The sequence below is a fragment of the Rousettus aegyptiacus genome, unplaced genomic scaffold, assembly GCF_014176215.1.
Source record: "Rousettus aegyptiacus isolate mRouAeg1 unplaced genomic scaffold, mRouAeg1.p scaffold_m13_p_1, whole genome shotgun sequence".
Lineage (NCBI taxonomy): Eukaryota > Metazoa > Chordata > Mammalia > Chiroptera > Pteropodidae > Rousettus > Rousettus aegyptiacus.
Window position 1 is genome coordinate 38,103,531 of NW_023416284.1, and position 14,133 is coordinate 38,117,663.

The window sequence follows — 14,133 nt, forward strand, 5'->3', positions numbered from 1 at the left end:
TTTTACCAATGGGGAAACTGAGTCTCAAAAAGGGGACATATTATAGTTTTATCTAAGCAAGTAACCTTCTGAATAAATAATTCAGAAGACTTTCCTTGATGATAAACTCAACCAGAAACAGCATGGTGCCACAAGCTAAATGCCATGGAGAACATCACCAGGGAGGGCATGGACAAACACGCCCAGGATCAAATTTAGTTGTTGTCATACCCAGAATCATCCAATAGCTTTATTAAAAGTATTTGTTACACTGGATTCGTGCTTAGAAAAATGAAGGCCAAACTTTCCAAAGGTTCTAATTTGCAAAAGTGGCTGGTGGGCAGGGTGCTGTGTGCGGACTCCCACACTGCTGCTTTCTGCCTGTTTCTCCACTTGCTCCTTATCCAGGGGTTCCAAGAGGCTAGTTTCATGCTCAGTGTAATTGGACTGAACTGGCCACTTTAATAAGGCAGGGGCAACAGAGTCCGACTCTCTAGCTCTTACCAGGACCCTGGGTGGGCCTGTGCATTTGCTTAGATATCTTGAGAGGAGGCCCTCTGAAAAGAAGGTTCTGTGCCTTTCTGTCTCATTTTCCTGGAGCAGATGGGGTGCTAAAATTATGGATGCAGTGCCCCAGTTTTCAGGCACCTACTGTTTCTGTGGGAAGAATGCTTAGGCTAAAAGTTAGACAGTGCGGGGTAAAGCCATTTGAGAATGAGGCATCAAGACAGGGAAGCACGCAGAACTGGGACCACGTCTGTCTGTTTCCATCTCCTCTGCATGACTTCGAGCATAAGCTGCAACCTCTCTGAGCCCACTCACGGGACCCAGATTGTGACTTTCAGAGATGCCAAGCCCTTCTTTATCCATGGTCCCTTCCTCTATATATATATATATATAAATGTCTAAAAATTATATCCTACGACTGTTGACATGAAGACAAACATAATATTTGGCTCTAAAAGTTAATTTCCTTCTTCTGTTTTTATAAGAAGTAAAAACACTTTTTTTTGTGGGTTCCTAAAAATACCATGGGGCTGAAGGCACGGTGCTGCCGCGCTAACGACTACGCTGGCCAGTTCCTTTAACCGAAAAATGGAAATGATGGCACCTACCTTTCAACATGTCATAAGCATTAGTGATGTAATCTATAACTCGCCTACCACCATGATTAGTATGTAGCAGAAGCTCGATGCCTCTTAATATTATATTATTGTTACTACTTAGAAAATATAACTTAGCCCTTCTTCAAAGACAAGTTTCTGAGCCTTTGAAAGGGGAGGCATAAGTTTGCTCCCTATGTGACTTACTCATTTATTAACTCCTCGACATTTCCCAATAGCTGAGAGAACATGGCCACTGCTCAATAGAGGCACACTGAATAATGACAGTGAACTTAAAAGGTAATATTTTCCCACCAAAGAGAAACTTTCTCAAACTGTCTTTATTTGCTATTAATTTTTTTTAATATAAAAATGTCAGAGCACTTGAAAAAAAAAATCAATATCCAGGCTCTGTGGGCTGCAATTGAAGCTGGGGCATGGAGTCTGGGAAGACCATCGAACTTGGAGTCTGACCCGTGACTACAGGTCTGACTTGATTCTCATCAGAGGCTCAGCAGGTCCTTCACACTCTAAACCCCATTTTCCTTTTCTACAGCATGGGCCACTAACCCTACCTATGTCAGGGATATTGCAAGGCTCATAGGACTGAATGAAGGTTCACTAAGCAATTTACCAGTTTCCCACAGAACTCTCTATTCCTTAAGGATGCTCTTTAAAAATAAGTAAGGAATAGATACATGGAAAGAAAGACAGAACTAAAGGGGGGAGGGAGGAACTTATGGTTAAATAGTTCTGAAAACACTTCATAATATAATGGTGCCTGATCCTTTGAAAAATCATAATGGATGTTAATACTAGAAAACTGTGAGATCCTTTGTTTAAGAAACCTGCTTTGATTTTACAACCAGAAATTTCATAATTTGTTTAAGCAACTTTTTTTCCCCGACACAACTATAAATATCCCATCTGATCTGGGATATGTCTACCACTATGTGCTTTTTTTTTTTTTTTTTTTTCCTGCTTTCTGGTCTTAGCCATTGTTCCTTCTAACTTACAGGTCTTCCTCTCAAGTGCTACTTCTTTAACGTAGCCTACCAGGTTGCCCAACCTACAACAGCCTCCCCATGTTTTTCCTACTAGTTACTCTACAGCATTTCAACCTCTATTTACTTTACAGTAGTTATTTTATCTAAAATCTATCAAGAATGTGTTTGTTCACTGTCTAATCCCTTAAGGGCAGGCAGTTTTCCCGACTTGTTCATCTTTATAGCCACTGCAATAAGAATAACAGTGCCTGAGAGGACACTCCAATAAGTATCGGCTGGCTGGGTGGAACACAACTATTACGTAATCCTTAGGCAACACCTTTAGCCTTCTGGTCCTTAGTTTCCTGAGCACCCAAACTGATAGATGTTGGAAGACTTAATAATTAAAGCTTTTCCCAGTGTTGTTATTGTTAATACTGCAGCCATAAAGACACTATTTATTAAGTATTTACTATGTGGCAAGGAACTTTTCCTAGTGTTACTTTGCTTAATTTAATCTTTAAAATAGCTTTATGAGCGTTTACTATCCCAATTTAAAGATGAAAAAATTTGTAGACAAAAGCTTGAATTCTCTACTGGTAAGTGGTAAGGGCCAATATGTCTGAGCCGATTGCTCAGTTCTAAGCCAGTGCTGTTGCTACTACATTGTATATCTATGAGCCAGAAGGAAATAGTGGCTCTCACTATTGCAAAAGAAATATAACTTCAAAAAGAAAAGGAGAAAGGGAACAGGTGAGGCATTTTGCACATAATTCAATTCACTGTGTATTAGTTTATCCCTGGAAAACAAGAAGCATTTCCTGAGTCAGTGGATTTTAAAAGAGTCTAACTTTAGATCTATATGAATGTCGTCTATTTTTTTTTTAATAAAATCTTTTGCATTTTATTCACAGCTCTTATTCTAAATCATCTCTATACTTGACAATCAGGCACCACCCACCTCCCCCCTCACGTGAAGAGTTTATTTTCTCTTGGAGAGCAATTACCGGCAAATGCCAGGCTACAGAAGGTGTTTCTCCAGCAGCAGCATCTGTCTCCTTGGCAGGCTCCTCAGGCAATTTTATTGGCAGCATTAAAATGGCCAGGGGGTCAGTCAGAGCTCAGCTACCCACAAATTCTTGGGTCACCTACCAGCCTCTGTCTGAATGTCTCGAAAAGAAGAAACAGGTGTGGAGCCACCACACAAGTTAAAAATCAGCAAAAGCCAATTCTAGTTCAATAAGAGCTAGTTAGGCCAATCTATTTAGGCCAATCTATTGGAAGCCAAGAAATTCCCATGCTCCTCTTTGCTAAACTTAATGGCAATAATAGCAACCAGAAGAAAAGTGTTAGACACCCAAATTTTTAGGTACTAGGCAAATGTATGCTCTGATAGGCAGCCTCTAAAATGGTCCCCAGAGATCCCTGCCTCATTGTGTCTATTGATTTGGTAATCTCCTCCCCCTGAGGGTCATTTCTAATAATTAGAACATCGTAAAAAAGATGAGATGTCACTTAAAAATTAGGTTACAGAAAGACTCTAGCTTCTTCCTTGCCAGACATCTCTTGTCCTCCTGTCTGTTGGCTCTGATGAAAGCTCATTGCCATATTTTTGAGCTGCTCTATGGGGAAGCCGACATGGCAAAGAACTGAGGGAGACCTCTGGCCACCATAATCCAAGGAACTGGGCCTGCTAACAAATGAGAATGAGCCTGGAAACAGATCTGAACCAAGCCTTGAGATGAATGCATTATCCCTGACCAATACCTTGATTGTAGCCTTGTGCGATATCCTGAGCAGGAGCACCCAAACTGTGAATAAAGTTTGTAGCTTTAAGTTGCACAGTTTTGGGGTAATTTGTTATGCAGCAGTAGTCAACTAATAGGTGCTCTTAAAATAGAAAATCATATATATATTTAAAACATGTCAATACCATTACCTCTTTCAAGTCAACTCAAATGTCTCCTCCATGGGCCTATTCTAATCACCCTACTGAAAATTACAACTCACTCCTCTACTCCCACAGCACCATATACTGCACGAGCTTTTCATATTCCCAGAATTCTTAAACGTTATCTTTGAACAGTTTGTTACTCAAAATGTGGTGTTGGAACCAGCAGCATCAACATTACATGAAAGTTTATGAGAAATGCGAATCTTAGAGATCATGCAAGACTTGCTGAGTCAAAATCTACATGACAGGAAGATGTCACGGAGGTTTAGGGGTACATCAACATTAACATAAGACTTTTAACACACACATATATATATATATATATTACTCTAATATATATATATATATATATATATATTACATTTTATTGGGTTATCTTTTTTTTTATGTCTCTATCCTCCCTCCAAAGCCCAATGAAAAGCGAGATATAGAAGTCTCTGGTAATCCTCACTTCTACCATTTGGAAGTACCCAGTCTGCTCTTGTAAAAGTAAACAGAAAAATGAGACAGACGGAGGGAATTCTCCTATACAAATTTTACAATTAACGCTATTTTTATCTAAAGCTCATCGGACCTAGGTTTCTGTCTCTTGCAGTCAGGTATACATCCTAAATGGCAGGTTAGAGCCATTAACAAATCCTACAGTTCACCTTTCCATTTGTCACTAGTGAGGGGTTGACTGAAATCTCTCTCTCTCTCAGCTGCAGCTCAAAAATTCCAGGGAAGACTGTAATTGGTCCTAACACATCATTTGCATATTTCTGGAACAGTCAATGGTGTCTACAGGACTGGAGCTGAATGGTAAGCTCCAATCCAACCACGTGGTTGAATCAATAAGAAAGTACTGTTTCTCCAAAAGAAGAAAATGAGATTTTTTTTTTTTTCTAAAGAAAGGGAGAGAAGTGCTAAGTAAACAAAATGTCAGATGCTCATTGCATTTTACAACTTTATGGTCTTTCGGTGCATTTCCTCCACCTGAAATCTCCTACATAAATGACCTGCCACCTCCATTACTCGATATACCTCCATCACCCTGGCAAGTTCCTGACTGTTCCTACTCAGGCTTGCAGAATCAGTTCGAGAGTTACCTCCTCTGTGAGGTGCTAACTTCACTTCCAGTGAAGCAATGTTTTCTTCACCAATCTTACTATATTCTTCCACCCCCTATAGAGAAAATAATTATTATAGCACTTTAGGGCATTTGACTCACTATAATAAACACATCATTAAACTTTCAACCTTTTATTTACCAATTAATATGCAAAAATAAATATTCATACAATTCCTGAGCCTTGGAATTGAGGGTTAAGGAGATAAGGCAGGGTTTGTTACATAGTGTTTCAAAATTTTGCAAGTTTATTTTGACATGACTGCATCATCACATTTCTATAGATTCTCTCTCTCTGCCTACCCTTGAGGGTAGCACAATTTGCCAAGACCATGTATAAAAATAGTCTCTTCCATCAATAACAGACACGCACACTCCATGTCCACCTGTTTAATTTCTGTCCCATATCTCCCAGCCCATGCCCTCTAACAACTGCAGGTTAAAGGCCTCCATGTCATTAGCACTGGAGATCCCCACCTGTCTCTCCATCTGGGAAACTCTCAGTGGTAGTGACAGAGCTTATTGAATCACCTTGTCTTTTTAGAAGTGTTGCAAGGCCCCAGGGCTGCTGCTAATTACTAGACCTGTTACTAGTGTGTGTGCTGTTCCTCTTCCCCAGGAACAGCTTGTTTGGAGAGTGGGGGGAGATCCATGGGGATGGGCATCTTCATCCTGGCAGAGCTTATAGTCCCGCTTCCAAGAGCTAGTATCAGCAGCTGAGGATTGGGGGAGGGCAGATTTGGGTCAGAATCAGCAGCTGCAAACAAAAGCAATTGGCTGACTCTTCTGTGACAGTTTTTCTACTCACATATTTGGAATCCAGGAACTTGCCCTATATTACTCGTTGATGAATGACACCTCTTTAGGGTAAGGCATCTTGAAGGCATGTAAAGCTCTGCATGATTCCTTGTTCCTTTCTTGGGATGTTGTCTATATCTTACCAACTAACTTGTCTTCCCCCACCCAATTCAATTACTTCGTGTGAGCTTTCTGTAGCACATAAGCTCTCACATTTTCATGAGTGCATTGACATCAGGAAGCTTTTTCACCTACATTGCCTCTTCTTGCCCACTTCGCTTAGAGATGCTGAAAAAGCCAGATATTTGCTTTCTTGGCCTCCTTTTTGGCTGGAAGTACCACTATGATCCAGTTCTGGCCAATAAAAAATCAGTGGGAGAAGGAGGTGTCTTGCTTTGTGGGAGTTCCTTCTGGGGAATTTTTTTTAACCTCTGATAAACAAAAAGAGACAAATAAAGAAAGCTTTATCATACCATCCTGCCTGCCTATACTTCCTTCTGTTTTAGTGAAGTTATATGAAGATGTGGTACTTGTTTCTACAGCTGCTACTCTGGGACCATAAAGCACTTAGTCCAAGGATGACACAATGCAGAAAACTTGAGCCCAGAAAACATTTTCGAACCACTGCTCCGTACTTGGGGCCACCCACCTCTGATTCTTTGTTATGTGTGATAAGAAAATTATTTTATTACTAAAGTGACTGTTAGCCAGGTGTTCAGTTCTCTCTTACAGTCTTGTGTTCTACTTTGAAATTCTTATGCTAACACTTCTGAAATTTTGTAAGGTCGCAGAGCAATTAATGAAAGCACAGATCTTCTCCATATACACATGTACACCCCAAGTCTTACCTACACTTTCAGGAGCATCGCAGACCCTCTACAAGCCAACTGATGGGCATGTCCCAAACTATAAATCTCCTGTTTACAGAGAAACCTATTGATTATATACACACACGATGGGATTGTACAATCAACCCTGATACATACAATAAAAATCCCAATGCATTGTAAGTCGCTTTTTCTTAGAAGATATGTATATCATCATTACTTATTGAATGCTTATTATCCTGAAGATCCCTAAACACCATTCTAAACACTTTCTATGTGTAATCTCATTTGATCTTCACACTCTGTGAGGTAAGTATTACTACTATCTCCAGTTTATACTAAGTCTATATAGTAGACTATGTATTATAGTGAGAAGGTAAATTAATATAATTTAGAAACTGCAATAAAATGGATTGACATATTCAGCTAAAATGCTTGATGAACAAAGGGCATCAGTTGTACATTAAAAAAAATTTTTTAAAAAGATGAATTCTTATTAGTGCAGCTTGAGCTGAATAAAGTGACAACTGAGTGTCCTAAGTAAACTATTCCACTTTTGGTACTTTAGGGTTTACTAGATTTAATAACTAATCGGAATATAAACACTGAGTACTTGCCATGTGTCGGACACTGTTTAAGCACTTTATTTGCATTATTTCACTTCAGCTTTATTAAAAACCTGTGGAGATAGGTAATGTTATCATCCCCATCTTACAGATGCTGAAATTGAGGCACGCGAAGGTAATCTGTGGAAGAAGACATAGTTAGAGAGTAACTGTGTCCAGATATCAACCCAAGCGGAAGTTTTACCTTGAGCTATTATATTATCCTGAATCCAGTTTTAGCACCTGACTTGCAGAGTCTTAATCCAGAATCTGAAAATTGATAGAAGCATTCACATTTTCCTGATGTTAAAAACCAAGCTTCTAACATGGAGTAAGTTTTCTCCTTCCTACTTAGAAAGCAGAACTCAGCTATTCCCATGGCTTTGAGTACCCCACAGCACAGATCGAGGAGTCAGTCCACACTGAACTCTTCTCCCTGCAGTCACTAACTTGGAATTCTTACCGGCCCAATGGCATCAACGCTCACCTTTTGGTAGAAAATGTTCAAGTCTACATCTGTCACCCTGACTACTCTCTCAACTCCCAGGACCTTTCCCACATGGAAGCCTAAAGGTCACTTCAAATCCAGTGTCTGAATACACTTGAAATCATAGGATCTTAGAGATGGAAGAGACAATAAAAGGCAGGTGGTATAGTTAAAAGATTATAGGTTTTGAACCCAGAAAGCTCAGAGTTCAAATCCTAGCTCTCAATCCATTTCTTCTGTATAGGAGGAGTAATATCTCTCATTTTCCTTAGAGCTATAGAGAGATTAAAGATAATAATGGATAAAAACTTGCCCGACAGTACCTGGTACTTCATAGGCACTCAGGGCATAGTAGTCACATTTACTACTATTATCATTATCAACAAAATTTTGTTCATCCACCAAATGCATAAATCTTTCCACAATACCCACAACAGATGGCCATCCAGGCTCTGCTAGAACATTTCCAAAGATAGAGAGAGCCTGCTCACTCGCACCATCTCCCCAGGCAGCCGGTTCTATTATTGGACAGCTCTCACTGGCACAAAGTCTTTCCTACGTGGAGTCAAAATCTGCCTCCATGAATTCCTTTGGCCCTAGCTATGTCCTGTGGAGCAGCACAGCACAATTCTGTTCTCTCCTCACCACAAGAGTCAGTCCTGCAAAAAGCAATCATGTTCTCACCACATCCTCTGTCCTCCAGACATTCCTTCCTACGTACCCCGTCCCATGAAATGATTTCTATATTACCCACAATGCTCATTACTTCCTCAAAGCATGGTACCCAGAGGAGATACAGCAGTCCAAGCCTTATATGAGTGAACACTGCACTTCCACTAATGCATTCAAAAATCACATTGTGATTTCCTTAGTGGCAAGATAAACATCACTGTTGCATCATCCAGGGCTTGAGGTGAACAAAACCTGTAAGTGTGCCCTCCCCTTTTGAAAGAAGACCATGCTAAGTTTTCCCTACCTCATCTTATTCCCATGAAACATGGACACCAACAACTTGACTTACCCTGTAGACTCTAACTTTGGCCAACTGGGAACATTCGAAATTGTTTCTCTGCTATTTTACTTAATAATCCTGTCTGGATTTTTCATCCCACCTATTGATAGTACGTTTCAGTAAGTTTGCTCCAATGTCTTCAAATTTAGCACCAAAGGCCTCCACTCAGGTTCATTTCCATTAGTTTTTAAAAAACGACTATTTAGTGAGAGATACTATATTAGAATCTCAGGATGTATAAGGGAGTCCCTGCCCTTAAAAGGCAAAGGAGAAAGACACATAAATGAAAACGACAAATCACCTAGTAAGTGCAAAGATAGGAGATAGCAATTGAGAAGCAGTAGCCCAGAGGTGGCTCACACAGGTGGCTGCATATTAGCATCATCTTGAAAGCTTTTAATTGGCGACACCCCAACCAATTAAATCAGAACCTCTGAGGGTGAGACCCAAGTGACAGGACTTTATAAAGACCCCCAGCTGACTCCAATGCGCAGCCAAATTTGAGAAGCAGTGGCCTAGACCAGCCCAGTTCTTCTCGTGATTTAATGTGCATATAAGCCACCTGGGATCTGTTAAAAATTCAGGTGCTGAGTCTGTAGATCTCCCGTAGAGCATGAGATTTTGCATTTTTAATTCCTTGCCAAGAGATGGTAAAGCTTCTTCTCTATGGACCACATATAGAGCAGCACCAGCCTGGGACACACCATCTAATTCTCCCTAAATTCCCTCTCCAGTCTTGCCTCCTTATAGCATATTTTAAGTTGAACCCTTCATTCCAGCTGATTGCAAGAGACAAATAAGTGGCAAGATAAATATAATGATGGTTTATGAGAGGACTTGTGAAAGCTCAGAAGAGAACACCCAATCAAACAACGTGATGGGCTGAAGAAGGCTTTCCAGAACAGGCTATGATTTCACTGAATTACACAGAGGAGTTGTTCCAGACACAGCAAAAACTGGGCATAGCCTCAGAAATGGGGGAGGAGGCAAAAATAAAGCAACACATGGCCTGTTCAGGAAACTTAAGTATTTCTTAGTCCCCTTGGACTCTATTGCTCATTCATTTAACCATATATCTGGCCTGGGGTTTTCCCTCCCAGGGATCTGAGTCATTACTTAACTTTTCACACATTTAATCCAGACCAAGACATTTTCAAGGGCAGAACCAGGTTCACGCTCCAAGCAGGGTGCCCAGCGTACAATAGATCTCGAGCATATTTGTAAAATAATCACAAATTACAATTTTTAAATAGATTTTTCAGTTCCAATATATTTTTTGAAGCACAAATTGGTGTAAGGGGTTAAAGTTATTTATGGAGGCTTTGACAATGATGTAATCCAGTGCCAGTGGGGTGGGGCATTAGAAAAGAGGAACACTTCCAAGAGAGGATGTCAAGGGGTGTAGGCAGAGTGAGGATAACAGATATCTGCGTATGTGGAAGGTTGGTGGGGCTTCTCATTGGGAGAAACATAGCCCAACCTATTCAGATGATTGGCACGGAGCAGGGGAAAAGTTACCTTGTTTGGGGCCAATAAAATCGCAAAAGGATAAGCTAGAGAAAAGTCAGCCTAATTCTATCAGACATTACAGTCAGCCCTGGTTAATGTGAAACAATTAATACAGCCATTTTTATGCAGATTAAAACATTTTAAATTAACAGGTCAATAGCACTCATATGTTCTGAATTTGGGCTCCACCAGAGCCAGGTGAACCGTTACATGAACCAATCTAAACTTCATTACAGAGGAGGGCTCCGATTCTCAGAAATTCGCACTTAACTCAATTTGGAGTTTAATCGCTCGCATTTTTCTCTCATCTACCAGATATCCTAATTTAAAGACAGATCTGCTAGGCTTTCTTTTATGACAAAGGACAAAGAGAACATGAATTATTCATTAGTAGCAAAGGTATCATTTAATCTGTTTATTTTCCAATTAGGTGAAGCAGGTAAAGAAGCAGTCAATAAAACCAAGAGTTTTCCCCCCACTGTATGGAATCAAAAGTAGACAGAGTTAATGTGGGTCTTGGAGGCTATAAAAAAACATTCAATTAGCAGTGGGTATTGGAGAGAAGACGGGCAAGAACTGCAAAGTGTTCACAGTCTAAATGCCTCCGTGTGGCAGGGCTCTGAAGTTTCTCCAGGTTGGTTCCACCAGCATTTCCTTCCTCCTGTCTCTTCTTGCATCAGACCCACCTTGACTTCTACCTTCCTCCTCAGCCTCTAAGACTTCACTCAAGCACTGCCCTGGTTTAGTTGTCTATTTGCTCTGCTCCCATTAGCCTTCCAATTATTCTTTTGAAGCCCTGCTCCCCACTTTGCAGCCTGTGAAAATCGTTCAGTCCTCTCCTTCTACCTGGGTGGTTGCCCTCCTTGGTGCTCCAGTCACTGTTTGGGTTTTAACTGATTCTTGAGAACTACTTGAGAGAGAATGGGACTGAAGTCTTTCACTCTTTATCTTCAGTGCCCTGCACAGAGTAGTTGCTTAACAAATGTTTGCCCCGTCGCCCCTAAGATATGCATATCCTGAAGATCCTAGAGCCTGCCTGTTTAGTCTCCTTCCTCACCATTTGTTTTTACTTTCCAGTGAAGCCTCCAGGAAGTGACTCTGATTTCTTTGTGCTTCGGTCCTGAGTTCCTTTCGGGCCAGCCCTTGGGCAGAAGGCAGGCAGAAAAGAGGAGGGACAAAGAACAGCTTACACCTTGTTGGCTCTTCTCAGTACACTTCTGAGTCCCGGGGACAAATCACCTGCTACCTCCTCTAGGCTCTTAGACCCACTGTGGTTCCTGCAGCTAAAAGAGTTGAGTCCGCTTTGATGAAAGTGCATTACACAATGGGGCAGAGTGGGAAACAGGGCGAGAATCAAAACCAGCCCTTCCTCTTTGAGCAAATCACCTAACCTTTCTGAACCTTGGTTTTCCCACCTGTAAAAAGGGGATAAACTTCACCTAAATCCTGGTTTGGTGTGAGGACTAAATAAATCAATATATATAAAGAGGGCTAACATGGTGCCTGGTACTGAGTAGGTGCTATTAAGATAACCAATTTTTTATATATTTTATTATCTACTAGACTGGACTTCTGAAGGACATAGATCATGCCCTGTTTATCACTTTTGCCCCTGGAGCACTGGAGCCAAGCTGCTATAGACTGAATGTTTGTGTCACCTCCAAATTCGTATGTCAAAATCAGCTCCCAAGGGGATAGTGTTAGGAGGTGAAGCTTTTGGGAGATAATTAGGCCATGAGAGTGGAGCCCTCATAAAAAGTATTAGTGACCTTATAAAAGATTAGGCCCCAGAAAACTCCCTGCCACTTCCACCATATGAGAACACAAAGAGGTCAGCAGCCTGCAATGCTGACGACGGCCCTCAGCAGGACCTGACCATGCCAGCACCCTGACCTCAGACATCCAACCTCCAGAACTGTGAGAAACAGATTTCTGTTCATAAAACACCCAGTCTGTGGTACTTTATTATAGCAGCCTGAACTAAGGTACAGGCTAATCATTTTAAGTAGGTACAACAGTTATTAAAGTACATAATTACAGGTAAACTGGGATAAAAGAAAAACTCAAAGTGTGAAATATTTTTGACCTCCCTCACCATTCCATCCTCACAACATCCAAACCCAGAGACCATACTCCTCTAGAATATACCTCTAGAATAATGAAATTCTCGATTTCAAGAAATCAAGAGCTCACCGGTCACATCGTCCTTTTTCAAGTCTGCAACATCAGAGCCATTTCACCAGCCCAGCACTGGTCCTTAACCAGACACATTTTCTCTTTGACTTTTGGTTTCGATTCTAAAACAAATTTAGACTAAATAATTGTTTAGCTTCTTTCCAGCATTAGAGGTTTATGAATCTATAATCACTTACAAATGCTTTCATTTATTCAACAAGCATTTACTAGCAACTCCCTTGAGCTCTGTTCCTTAGCCAGGTATGGGCATCATGAATAGGACACACCCACTCCCTTTCCTTAAGGAGCTCAGACCAGCAGTAAAACTGCTAGGAATAATTAGCACTACCCTGGTAGCTGACTCTCTAGTCCTTCCCATAGTTTCCCTTTATGTTCAGAATATCAGGCCTTACTCAGTCTACCTTATTCTTATCAGCCCCCAAACTGTCCAAATCATACGTGGACATGAACTTTGGTACATCTAAGTTCAAGAACAAACAAACAAAAAAGCAACATTCATGTTCTGCCTGACCCAGACATAAATTTTCAAGGTAGCAGGAAGCAAAGTGGGCAACTATGACCTAATCTGGATTTTCCCAAAGTAACTTCTACAGAATGCTTTGAAAATGCATTCTATGGACAGGTGCAGAGGAGAAGCACTGTGTTAATCTCCCTCTCCACTGCAGGACTTCTCAGAACCTTTGTGTTACCATGCACACTGTGACTTTCTATTGGGAGAGGTAGTCACTGCCATGTAGTTTTTCAATATGCACTCAGCCACATAAAAATGGTTTTTGGGCCTGGAACTCTTCCTTACCAAGGGATAAAGAGCCCAGTCTCCACTGGACTTCCCACCCTATGCGGGAATACATTTTCTTGTTTCAGAATCAATATGTGCTCCTTTGCTCTGTTTAAGGGTATGTGTCAATGGCCCTCATGTATTCCTCCAGCTTTCAGTATTTCAGACTCCACAGGGAGTGAAAGGCAGTCTGCATGGGCCAATTGCCTTGCTTTGGGGGAGGGGGTTCACCAGCCATGGGGGGCAAAACACCCACTATTAGAACTGATTTGACTGTCTCTTCTCCGTGTAAGTAAAGCTTGTTTCATTCAGTGCTTGACTGCTTGACTGCATTATTTTCCTTGGCAACTCTCATACCAAGATGCAACAGGAGGAAGTGTTTAGACCTCTATCCCTGGCAGCTGGCAATGTGATGATCTTCGCTCTCCTCCATGTAGCTGGAGTCTTCCCCTGGCACTGGTAACTTGTTCTGCTGCAAACTCTCCAAGAAGACAAAGCAGGCGGTGTCTTCGCTCGGGCTGCCATCACAAAATACCATAGACTGAGGGCTTAAACAATACATTTATTTCTCACAGTTCTGCAGGCTGGGAAGTTCAAGCTCGAGATACTGAAAATATAGTTTCTGGTGAGAACTCTCTTCCTACTTGCAGATGGCACCTTCTTGCTTTGTCCTCGCATGCTGGGGAGAGAGAGCAAGCTCTCTGGTGTCTCCCTGTACAAGGGCACCAATCCCACCACCCTCCGGATCTCATCCCATCTAACTGCCAAGGCCCCACCTCCCAAGACCACCA

General features: G+C 41.3%; 1 protein-coding gene across 3 annotated transcripts in view; it reads right to left on the reverse strand.

Moving 5' to 3' along the window:
• DAB1 (DAB adaptor protein 1) overlaps positions 1 to 14,133 on the reverse strand; it is a 1,029,186-nt gene that overhangs the window by 269,548 nt on the left and 745,505 nt on the right. The gene's annotated exons all lie outside the window — the stretch shown is intronic.